Genomic DNA, 13,146 nt, shown 5'->3' on the forward strand with positions numbered 1-13,146 from the left:
ATAATTGGGATGGGAGTGTCAGAGACAGTGCGATTGGCACAGGACAGAGCGGAGTTTAGGGCTGTTGTACATAGGGTCGCTATGAGTCGCAGGCGACTTGACGGCACATAACAACAACAACCTCTGAAATGGCTTGCCTCTGGAAACTCTACGTATAAATAGTGCTCAGGCCTTTCATTCATAGGGTCACTATGAGTCACCTACAACTCAACGGCACCTAACAACAACAACTTCTGAAATATAACTTGCCTTTGAAAACCTATGTACAGCAGAGAACACTTAGAGTACACTAACAGATATGGCAACTGAAGTTGAGCACTCAAATTTGGAAACATAAAGGAGAAGAAACAGTTGTAAGAAGAAATTAACAATTGAAAGGAGCTCTGGTGACCTAGTGGCAAGAACTGTAATGCAATCCCAAAGGCACATGGTTCGAATTCAGCAGATGCTCCACTGAAGAAGGAGGGGCAATCTCCTCCTATGCCCATAGGATCCAATTCAATGGTACACAACAAGGGGGAAAAAATAACAATTAGTATGTGGAATGTGAGAAGCATGAATGTAGAAAAATTGGACATTGTAAAGAAAGAAAAGGAACACATAAATATTGACATATTGGATATTAGTGAAATGAGATGGATTGGCATGGGACATTTTGAATCCCACGATCATATGATCTATTATGCTGGAGTTGAAAAGATGAGAAAAAAATGGAGTTGCTCCATCTTGAAACACAATATTGTATTTAGAATTCTAATCTTTTAATTTGGGGAATTTTACTGTGACGTGTCTTGATGTTTTTTTTTGGGGGGGGCACCTAGTCTATTTGGCGTTTGCTGTGCTTCTTTAATGTGAATTTACCCATTCTTCAAAATACTTTGGAATTTTTCTTCCACTATTTTCTCAATAATTTCTTTGTAACTCCCCTGCTCTGTAATTTCAGTCATAAGTATGTTGTTCCATTTGAAGTCATCCCACATGATTCTAATGTTTTCTTCATTTTCTTTATGTCTCGTCTCTGATTTTTCAAGTATGTTTTCAGTGAGGCTCTTATCTTCCAACACACTCACTCTGTTCCATCTCTTCAGTTCTACTTTTTTGGCTACCAACATGTAGGATACTTCTGTCATTTCTGTCTGAATATTCTGAATTGCATTTTTATGTTTTTATGGTATTTCTACTACTGTGTTGGCTGTACCCTCTTTGTCTTATGATGATTTTTTACATTCTTATACCTTTTATCTATTCTATCAATTCTTTCTTCCTTCTTTTGCATTTTCTTCCATAGGTGTTCAAGTTACTCTTCATCAATATATTTCTTCTAAGCTGTTGTTTCTGGGGTATTTGGTTTCTTAATTGCTTCTTCCATCATTTGCATCTTCTTCTGTAGTGTTCAAATGACTCCACATCAATATATTTCTTCTGGTTCTTTCTATCTGGGGTATTCATTCATTGGATCTGCTTTTTAAGGAGATGGTTAATTTTGGAGGCTATTTTCATGGTAACTGAGGCAAACTGCTAATTTCTTGACATTATGTGAGTCTTTACTTAGTAGATGTTAAGTCATTGTAACTATATAAGCAAGAGTGAACAAGAGGACGGCAGTGTTTTGTAAAGGATGTGTGCGTTTATGTTTTCTTCTTAACCTGAGACCCACTGAATGGAAAACCAGGAAGCCTTGATTTTTCCCTTTGAGAACTGGCTCTGCTGCCTCACTCGAGCTCCAGCTTCCTGTTTCTTTCTGTTTGAGCTCATGGGTCCCTATGTGATCCAGCCAAACAGCAGTGATCCCTGACAAAGTACCCTTGTAAATACCTTGTAATATCCTCTTGTTCTGTTTCAAAGGACTACTTTTCTATCTGATATGGACTTTGCAAGAGCACAATTAAGTGTTCGGAATTTCCCATTCTTCTCAATGTTACTCATAATTTTCTATGATTTATAAGATTCAATATTGTTTCATAGTCAATGAAACACAACTAAATATTCTTCTGCTCTAATCTAGGACCCATTTGACATCAGTAATGATATCCTTTTGTTTCATATTACCTTCTGAATTTGTATTGGACTGTCAGTTCTCTGTAGATGTACAACAACAGCTGCATGTGAATAACCTTCAGTAAGATTTTACTTGAACATGATATTAATGATTGTGTTTGACAATTTCTGCATTCTTTTAGATCACATTTTTTGTGAGTGAGAACAAACAAGGACTACTTCCAGTCACTTGTCCAAGTAGTTGTTTTCCAAATTTCTTGGTATAGATTACTTATTTAGCATGTCCAGGGCTGCATCTGTTTGCTTCAATACTCGAATTTTTGTTAGTAGTGCAAAAATTCCTTGAGTTTGTTATGAGGGGGGTCTTTTAATGTTTTTATTTTGGGGGGGGTGCTGATGTCTTCATTATAGTTTGGACATCTTCCTTCAGTCCCATTGACTCTTGATAGATGCTACTTCCTGAAATGATACAGTGTCAACCAATTCTTTCTTGATACAGTGTGACATTAAATATTTCTTCTGCCTTCTTTTGATGCTTTTTGCCTCATTCAGTATTTTGTGCATAAAATCCTTCAGTAATTCAGTTCAAGGCTTAAATTTATCTTCAGATATTTCAGCTTAAGAAATGTTAAGAGTCTTTCTTTTTTCTCTTTTCATTTTTTAACTCTAGGTCTTTGTTCATTTCATTATAATACTTTGCCTCCTCAAGCTGCTTTTTAAAATCTTCTGTTCAACCCTCTTTCTTCATCATTTCAGCCCTTTGATTTTGTTCCTCTGCATTGCTGGACAAATTTCTGAACCTCTTCTGGCACTCAGTTCGTTCTTTTCTTTCTTTCTTTTTTTTTAATTATCTTTTACTTTCTTCATAAATTATATAATTGATGTTATCCCCAGCTCATCTGGATTTTGTCATTAGAATTTAATGTATAAAATCTATCTTTGAGATAGTTTTTAAATTCAATTGAGGTAAATTCAGGTTGTATTTTTCTGTTAGAAATTTGTTTTAATTGTCTTCAACTTCTGTTTCATCTTACATATGAGTAATTGATAATCTCTTCCATCCCTGGACTCTGGCTTTGTCTTAATTATTGATGTAGAGCTTCTCCACATATGATCTACTATGGGGTAAATGACAACTCAAAAAGGAATAGTGTCTCACTCATTGTCAAAAAGAATATTTTAAGATATAGTTTATGACGATTGGCCTACAGTCTTAACTGAAAGAGAAGTATAGTATAAAACCACTATTATAAGAGGTAAAGAAAGGTTTGCACAAAGATAGAATCTGTCTTGGAAGGATAACAGTAATGGGAAGGGAGAGAATTATTGCTGTTCTTAGGTACGGTTGAGTAGAGTACAACTTGTAGAGATTCCACGAACAACAGATCTGAACCCTGTCTTAACCTGTGCCTTCCTCATCATCTCTGACACACTTGATTCCATTGCTGTAGTCACTGTGTCAATCCATCTGATAGAAGGTCTTCCTCTCTTTCACTGCCTCTCCTAGGAAGTTAAAATTAATAAGTAGATAAACTGGCGAAGGTATAGGCAGTACACAATAAGGAATTGATTAGACTTTGTAATTAATTCATTGCACTTATCAATGACTTAATGTTATAAAACAAAAGATCTAGGAATGATTACATGAAAAATGCAACTAGTAAAACTTTACACAGGTAAAAACAAAAAGTATACCCAATGTAAGCCCTACTGCTAAATAATGAAATAACCAAAAATTTCTCCTGGAAAAATAAAGAAATAAAATTTCTTTAAAAGATTTATCCTGAAGTACAATGCTGCAGCCTTCAGTATGAACTGAAGCTCAACATCAAGGAAACAAAGATTATCGTGGCTGGGCCAACTGGAAGCATCATGATAAATGGAGAAGAGATTGAGATAGTTAACAGCTTCAGTTTGCTTGGCTCCACAATTGACACTCTTGGTACCCGCAGCCATGAAATCAAAGTTGAATTGCATTTGGAGAATCTACTGTCAGGGACCTCTCCAGATTACTGAAGGGCAATGATGTCAGTCTAGAGATTAAGATGTGCCTGATCCAGGCCATGGTCTTTACATGGTTTTCACAGTAACTTGCTATGCATCAGAAATCTGGACTATGACTAAAGATGACAAAAATCAATTAATGCCTTGAATTGTGGTGCTGGATAAAAGTATTGAGTATACCATGTACTGCTAAAAGACCAAACAAGTTCATTCATCCTAGAGCGGGTGAAACCATGATGCTCCTTGGAGGCAAGGATTTTGAAGTTCTGTCTGGCATACTTTGGTCATATTGCAAGGGAAGACTAGTCTTTAAAGAGGACTTGGAATGATGGAGGTACTTTGCAGGCCAAATCATGCTTGGAAGGGTTGAAGGACAAAGCAAGAGAGAAAGACCCTAGATGAGATGGATTGACTCAGTAACTGAGGTTAATGGGGCTATATGTATGTTAGAAACAATGAGGTTGGCTTAAGATATAAGCAAGGGTTTAGAGCTGTTGTACACAGGGTAACTATGAATCATAAGAGACTTGATGGTACATAACAACAACAACAAAGTGCTGTCAGTGATAGGATAATATCCATATATATCCATATATTTACAAGGAAAATATGTTAAAATGACTTGTTTATATACAGGTACTAACTATTAAAGCTCAAGATCAAGAAATTAAGGATTTCAATTAACTTCGGCACTCTGAAATGGATTGAATAAGCAATCAAGATGCACTAATAATAACTCATAAGTAGAATGCAAAAATTGGAAACAAAGAAGGACTGACTAGCATTTGGGAAATATGGCCTTGAAGTCAGAAATGAGACTAGAGATCAAATGACAGAATTTTGCATAATCAATAGATTATTAATTCCAAACGTTTTTTAAAAAAACTCTACACAAATGAGTGAGGGAGCAAGAAACCAAAACACACTCATATAGACCTCACCTGATGGAATACACAGAAATAAAATTGACTATATCTGTGGAGAGACAAGGGAGTATAATAATGGTGTCTACAGGAAATTGTATCCTTGATTCAAAGGCCATGCAATGTCCCTCTTAAGGTTTAAATCTACCAAAAGCTCCTTGGGAAAAAGAAAGACAATCTCCTCTCATATGATTTACAGCCTTGAAAACTCTTTGTGTGATTTATAGCCTTGAAAAACCTTTGAGTTGAGTCCAGCTTGACAACAAATATATGGGTATACTGAACCTGAATCTATAAAAGATAATTACACAAAAATGTCTTAGTTTGATTCTATATTTTCAGAATCTCAGATATTTGACCAAAGAATTTAAACTTCTGTTCTTGTTAAATAAAATGAAACTGAGAGAGAAAATTTTATTTCACTCTATTTTCATATCAGTTACAACTTATAAATGGGCAGAAACCTAACTCAAGTTGACTAAAGGGTGTTTCTAGAATCTGGTATGTGGATGCTCAAGGAGCACCTGAGCTTCAGAAGTAGCTGAATTTGAGGCCTTGAAATGGTGAAAGTGGTAGTTAAAATAATACCTGTTTAACTTTATTAGAACAGACTCCTCTTCAACCTCCTGAGTACAAATTTCCTCTCAGGACCCACAGGACAATTTCATGGAGGTAAGCCTCTTCTCAGTCCCATGAGCACAGGCCCCTCTGTCTTTAGTCTTCCTGCCATTGGCTTTGCCACAGGATCCATTGTGGTCCTCTTACCATGTTCAAGGTTACAAACCTTGATTTTTGTTACAACTCTCTTAAGAAATTATTTGCCTCCTTTCTCTGTGCTTCTCTCCTCTCCTCTTTATTCCATCTATTTCTATATATATTTCCTTTCTGAAAAGATCCTGAAAGTTTGGCTTCACATGCACACAAACTCCCCATGAAGGTAAAGGCATGGCCTTCTCATCAGGGCCATACACTGACTGATGCCCTCTTGAGAAGTCACAAACACTTTATTTGCTTGGTAAACTATAAGAACTTTATTTGTATAGTAAAACACACTCTACCAGGTACATATCAATCATAGGAAAAGGGATAGCCCTCGGCTAGTATAAAAAAAGGTTCCTACCACTGGCTCGATAGGCAACATCTTGGTGGATGGAGACGAGACTGAAACTGGCAACAGCTACATCTTGCTTGGATCTAAAATTAACACTCTTGGTACCAGTAGTCAGAAAATAAGTATACCCATTGCACTAGGAAAATCTTCATTTAGGGACATCTCCAAATTATTGAGGAGTAATGAAATCAGTCTGAGCACTATGGTGCATCTGATTCAGACCATAGTTTTTTCAATTATTAGCTACGCATCCGAGACCTTGATATTCAATAAGGATGACAGAAAAGAATTGACACCTTTGATCTGTGGTGTTGGATAAGGGCACTGAACATTCAATAGATGGCCAAGAAAATGAACAGGTATGTCTTGGAGAGGCTGCAACCAGAGTGTTCTTTGGAGGCAAGACTGCTGAGGCTTTGCATATACTTTGGACATGTTGCTAGGAGGGTCTATTCCTTGTAGAGGGACATGATGCTGGTAAGGAGGGTCAGTGAAGGAGAGGAAAACACTTGACCAGGTGGATTGACATGGTGATTGCCACAATGGGATCTTGTGTGTTAGGAAGTCTGAGAATGACACAGGATAGAACAAGTTTCAGACCTTTTCCTTATAAGGTCTCTATGAATCATGGTTCACTCAATGGCACCTAACAAGTATTAAAAAAAAAAATCAAACCACAAGTTGTTTACAATTTAACTAGAAAATAGCAGTCAACCTGAACAAAAGCAACAGACTCTCTGTAGTCTACTAGCACAAAGTTTCTCAAGATTAGGAGAAAATCTTCTCTAGCTATTTTTCCAAAGAACTGAAGCAAAAGGATTGCCATCTAGTCAAGTACAGCTTATAACAACCCTATGAACAACAGATCTGAACTCTGTTCTATGCTGTGCCATCTTCACAATCTCTAACACACTCAAGCCCATTGTTGCTGTCACTGTATCAATCCATCTGCTTGAGGCTCTTCTCTCTTTTTCAGTCCATCCACCTTCCTAAGTATGATGTCCCCCTCAAAGGAATAGCCTTTCCTAGCAAAATGCCCAAAATGTCTAAGAAGTTTTATAATCTTTGCCCTCAAGGAACACTCTGGTTTCATCTTCTCTAAGATAAATCTGTTTGTTCTTTTGGCAGTCTATGGGGATATTCAATACTCTTCTACAACAACACAGTTCAAGGGCATCAATTCTTTTGTCATCCTTATTCATTGTCTAGCTCTTAGCAACATAGCAAATGATGGAAAATGCCTGAAATGGTCTGAATCAGGCACACCTTAATCTTCAATCTAACATCACTGCACTTCAGCAATTTGGAGAGCCCCTGGCTGCAGACTGTCCCAGTGCAATACATCTCTTGATCTCCTGACTTTTTGTACCAAGTTTACCAATTGTGGATTCAAGTAAGATAGAGCAAAGGGGTACATAAAGTTTCACTACAAGGCTATCTCACTTCTCAGTTCTACTTTCTTTTGAATTGGTTTCATTGGCAGGTGTCTTTGAAGGATTTCCCTTTTTACTTCATTCATAATTCTAGAAGCCCCAATAAAGAAAAGAAAACTTCTCTTTTCCAACAATTCCAACAAGAGTTTCTTTGGTCTAACCTGAGCGAGGTGTCTATGTATGGAAAATAGAAGGAGGGCTGGAGCAGCAGGTTCAAGTGTGTCCAAAATTATGAGGATGACACAGGAGAGAACAGGGTTCAGATCTATTATTCAGAGGGTCACTATGAGCTGTACTTGACTCAACGGCACCTAACAACAATAATCCAGTGTAAGTATTTTCTTATGAAACATGAGAACAGATACAGAGAGAAAACTACCAAGTGGAGATGGATGTACAGGCCAAAGAATGTCAAGAAGCACCTGGAGCTATAAGAAGCCAGAGAGATAAGGAAGGACCTTCTAACTAGGACAAATGAGAACATGGTCATGATGATATCTTGAATTTGGACTTGTAACCTTCTGAATAAATTTATGTTCTTATAAGTCACTTATTTTGTGGTATTTTGTTAAATAACCTTCAGAAGCTGAGATAAAAAGAATAATCAATACACCAAGTAGGTGTAAAAATCATAAACGTGTATTGACCAAGCAACGGAAGATAAATATATGAAGGTTAATACCATTCTAAAAGGGAGCTCTAGCACCCTAGTGGTAAAAAAACTGCACTGCCAACTCAAAGGAAATAGTTCAAATCCAACAGCTGCTTCTCTGGAGGAAGATGGGCAATCTTCCCCCATACAGTTTACAACCTATGAAAATGTGCTAGAAGATCAGCTATGAGTCAGATCCATCTTTATGGTAATGAACAACAACAATACAGTTATGAAAATGCTATCATGAGTGGAGGAAATAGTTGCTGTACAGGAAAACAGTTTGTGTCGAAGCTATGTGGTTATAGAACCAAGAGTGGAACTGGTTGATTTCTATAAGACAGTCAGTTATCATCATGAACAACAGCCGCAGCACCAGCATTAGTAGAAGTAGCATTGTGATTGACTTGATACACATGAGACTTTCAGTGCAACAGATCTTGTCAAATAACTATTCTATGTGAACATGAGCATGTTATTTTCCTTTCTGAGTATGGTTGTCCTTAGATATAAAATATGTATTCATTAGAATTGCTTCATAGGATGACTGAGTTATGTGTAAACATTAACAAAGTGTTCAGAACACAGCAAATACTCAGTTCTTATTTGTTGTTGTTACAGTTTTCCACGGTGTGATAAAGTTTTATAGGTAGAAATTAAATCTAGTAATGAGTTTTTCATAGTACCATCATAACTGACTACAGCCCCCAGCAACAATAGCAAAGTTCAACAGAGCAGCAAAGAATAAATAATACTGGCAAGGTTGTAGAAAGATTGGAACTCTTATTCACTGCTGGTGGGAATGTAAAATGGAATATCCACTATGAAAAGTGGTCTGGCGCTTTCTCAAAGAGTTGAAAATAGAAATACCATTTAACCTAGCAATTCCACTACTGAGAAGATACCTTAAGAAAAACAGAACCATGACTTAAACATATGTAGGCACATCCATGTTTTTTACTGCATTATTTACAGTAACAATGAAATGGAAGCATTCTAAGTGCCCATCAACAAAAGAATGGATTGAAAACCTGTAGAGAAATACAATGGAATATTACACAGCATTGAAAAACAATGAAATAGTAAAATATTACACAACATGGGGGACCCTGGAGGACAATATGCTGAGTGAAATGTCTCTGTTACAAAAGGACAAACACTGCATAATACCACTGTTATAAAATAGGACAGACATGGGGGCAAGAGAGGTGGGGAAGAGAATGGGGGAAAGTGGTTAGATAATGAGCATTGTATTAGAATTGATGAGGGAAAGAACTGTCTGAAAGGAGAATATAAAGAGGCATTGTGGGGTGGGGTGAGGTAGAAGAAGGGGAGAAGAGAAAGAAAATGTTCACCAATTTAAAAAAATTATTTTAAAAAAACTAACCAAATAGAGCCAGACAGGACCCAGATGTGTCTTTTCATTTTGATTAAACACTTCCCTTTCTGATGACCAACATTAAACTAGTAGATTTTTTTTCCCTTTTGCTCCCTGTCACTACTCAGCTGAGCTGAGAATTCCCAGAGGGATATAGTAGTACTTAGAAAATATCTTTTTCATAGTCTAAGTCTCACAAGATATGGCATAGTAGACTATGGCAAAATACGGCATACTTGAAAGGAGGTAAGGAATACAAAAGAAGGAGAGTCTTTCTGGATTTGAGCTTGAGTAGAGATTACTTTTCTAGCCCTCACCCAGGTGAATAACATTATATTCATTTATCATACTGTTATTCAGCTCCAAGGTACATTGACTACTCTTTAGTGGCCTGGGTTGGGCACCAGGGACATAGAGTTAAGGAGCAAAAGACCACATCTATCCCCAAACAGTTCATCATATATTTCAGAAGGCAACTAATTATTTCAACAAAGGATTAGACAGTAAAGTTTTTATGCTTTGCAGATCATAGGGCTTCTGTCCCACTGCAGCATAAATGCCTACAGTTAAACACAACAGGTCCATGTCATGGGTGACTGTGTTTCTTTAGTAATTTACAAGACAACTGTGGTTGACTGAGCCCTGATTATGAAGCAGGAGGGGCCACTAACAAAAACAGGCAAGTTTTTTTTATTGTCTCAAGTGCAAAGGTTATTGCAAAAGTAAGAGGGAAGAGGAAGGTGCCACAGTCCTCCAGGCAAATGGTGAGAGAGCAGGGAAACTGTAAAAATTATTACATATGCAGTGTATTTTTAGAGCCTTGAAAATTTATTGGCAGAAATGGTGTCGAGAAATCTAGCCTGATTTCCAACCTGAGTAACTGGGGGTGCCTCTTACTGAGGCTACTTCAAGAACCAATTAGTTGTTGCTGTCAAGTTGATTTCAACTCAGGGCAACTCCATATGCCTCACAGTAGAACCGTTACATAGGGTTTTCAATGGCTCCTTTATGACAAGATGATAACTAAGCCTTTTTATAAGAAATTTCTGGATTGACTTGAACTTTCAACTTTTTTTGTTACAAGGTAAGCGTGTTAACCCTTTGAATTACCCAGGCATGGCACTGTCTCATGTTGTAGTTGTTAGTTGCCATCAAGTAGACTATGACTTATAGCAATCTTATGAATAACAGATGGAAAATTTTGCCTATGCTTTGTCAGTCTCATGATGTTTGCCATACCCTATTCCAGTCACCATACTAAGCCATTTTGCTGAGGATTTTCCTCTCTTTTGCTGACTCTGTACTTTTTCAAGCAACTTTTTAGAGAGGGCTAAACCTATGTTCCTCATCATGTGTCTATATATTACCCTTTCTACTCCCATTAATCTTTTTGAAATTATGTTCTTAATATTTAATATCCCATAAAATTTAATACCAGAGATGTTATATATATGTGTATGTGTGTGTTATATATATATATGTGTGTTTTATATATGTGTTTATATTTATATATATTTATACACACACACACATATGAATTTGCACAGTTATAAATACAACTGTGTGTTGTACATAAAAAGATTGAAACTTTGAAAATGTTTAGTCTAAATCTACAAGAGGCAAGATTCTGACCTATTTATTTAAGGTCCACATGAGAGTTCTGGCCTACCACTTGAAAATCACTTTTCAAATAATGAGTGTTGAAATCTTTGGCCTAAAAGAGGCACAGTTGAACCGCTGAGCATCCAGAGACAACCCATGACAGCAAACATCAAGGCAGCTCAAACCTCTCTCTAGTTTCAGGGTCGTTACATCTTCTGAACCTTCTGGGAATGCTCAGCCTCGGATTTCCACATGGCTTACTGTTCATTTCAATTGGTATTCCATCAACTCGTGCACTCTTGGTTTTCCCCAGTACCTTCAATGCAGCATTGTTTTCTAACTCCAGAACCTACCACATTTCGTTATAATACTTTATCCTTTTGAACTGTACTGCCCTTTTATTTCATCATTTATTCCATTCACTTTAACTATTCTGTGTTCACAAGCAAGTTTCAAGATCTCTTTTGACACCCGATTTTGAACATTCCTGTCTTCAATGATGTGGTGCTTTCCTAGCCATTGGCTTTGACTTTCATCAGTATGTTAGTAAAGTAAATGAGGTGCATGGCATCTTTTGGATGGGATCACACAAATAAGATGTGTAGATTACTGAAAAAGGGATTGTTCAGTTTTTCCTTCCAACCAGATTTAAGTTGAGCAGATAGGCAGAAAACAGAAATCTCAGTACCATCCAGAAAGAATAAATGGAGAATGAGGTGTGTCTTTCTGGGCCATATATTCCTGTGTGAGATCTACTGACACCAGTAGGCACCACAGCAGTAGCAGCAGTAGAGGGGATAGAGAACCAGAGACTGACATATGACTGAGCTGAACCAGAAGTCACAGAATCAGCGCTGAGGGCCTTTTTCCAGGCTTACTGGAAAACTGGAGGAAGATGTCATAGTTGACAAGACTCAAAGCTGTATAATACTTGCCCCCCAAAAAGAGACTGTAGATCAGAAGGCCTAAGAAGCTATCCTTCTTAATTTAAAAATTGTTTCCTAATACTTTTTGTTTAAATAAAATTTTTATTTTATACTGGTTTACTTACAGAGTTCACATAGGTTTTTCACACTGGATCTGTCCCATTTCCTTTACCCACCCCACCCTCCACCCATCAAATTATGTGACCCCCCCCCCCCGCCCATCCCCTCTCAACTCCTCCCCTCCCCCTTCTGGAACCGCATACATTTTTTACTAGTTACCTTTCTATTTCTACGATAATGGTCTTATTTCTTGCCTGACTCTCATAATCTGTTAACTTCTCTAATAAACTCTGTAATTGTTAGTATTGCCTGTGATTTCTTTTTTGGCCATCCCAATGAATTAACAGACCCAGTATCAGAGCAGAGGGACCCCTGGAACAGATGGATGATGTTAGAGCTTATAGAAGTAGGTGAGAGAGTTTGAAAGGAGCACATCTGACCTCACATGAATTCATTTTATGCTGTTGATGTTGTGTATGGAAGTGGAGCTAGTGGACGGCAGATACTACTACTTCCACTGCTAGCTGCACTGTTTTTTCAAATGACCTTTTGTTTTCTTTATATATTATTTCGTTGACATCATCCTACAACTCCTTTGTTCTTTGGTCATTAATGTTCAATGTGTCAAATTTATCTTTAAGAGTATCTCTAAATTCAAGTGGGATATACTAAAGGTCATACTTTGACTCTTGTGTACCTGTTTCAACTTTCCTCAACCTCAGTTTAAACTAGATATGAGTATATGGTGATATTTGATACTAACAGCCTTGTAATGTTCTGATTGATGGTTCTGGACATTTTCATTATTTTATGTAAGTCAATTTAAGCCCAGTATATTAAAGTTGTGGGAGGATATCAAGGGTATCATCCAGGACGAGTGCAAATGGTCATTGCAATGACAGAAGAGGAAGCGAAGACCAAAATGGATGTCAGAAGAGACTCTGAAAATTGCACTGGAGTGCAGAGAAGCCAAAGCACAAGGAAGAATTCAAGATACTAAAGAGTTGAATAGAAGATTTCAAAAGGCAGCACGGGATGACAAAGCAAAATATTACAATG

This window comes from Elephantulus edwardii, unplaced genomic scaffold, assembly GCF_000299155.1.
Source record: "Elephantulus edwardii isolate Elephantulus edwardi_28Jun2011 unplaced genomic scaffold, EleEdw1.0 scaffold00033, whole genome shotgun sequence".
Classification (NCBI taxonomy): Eukaryota; Metazoa; Chordata; class Mammalia; order Macroscelidea; family Macroscelididae; genus Elephantulus; species Elephantulus edwardii.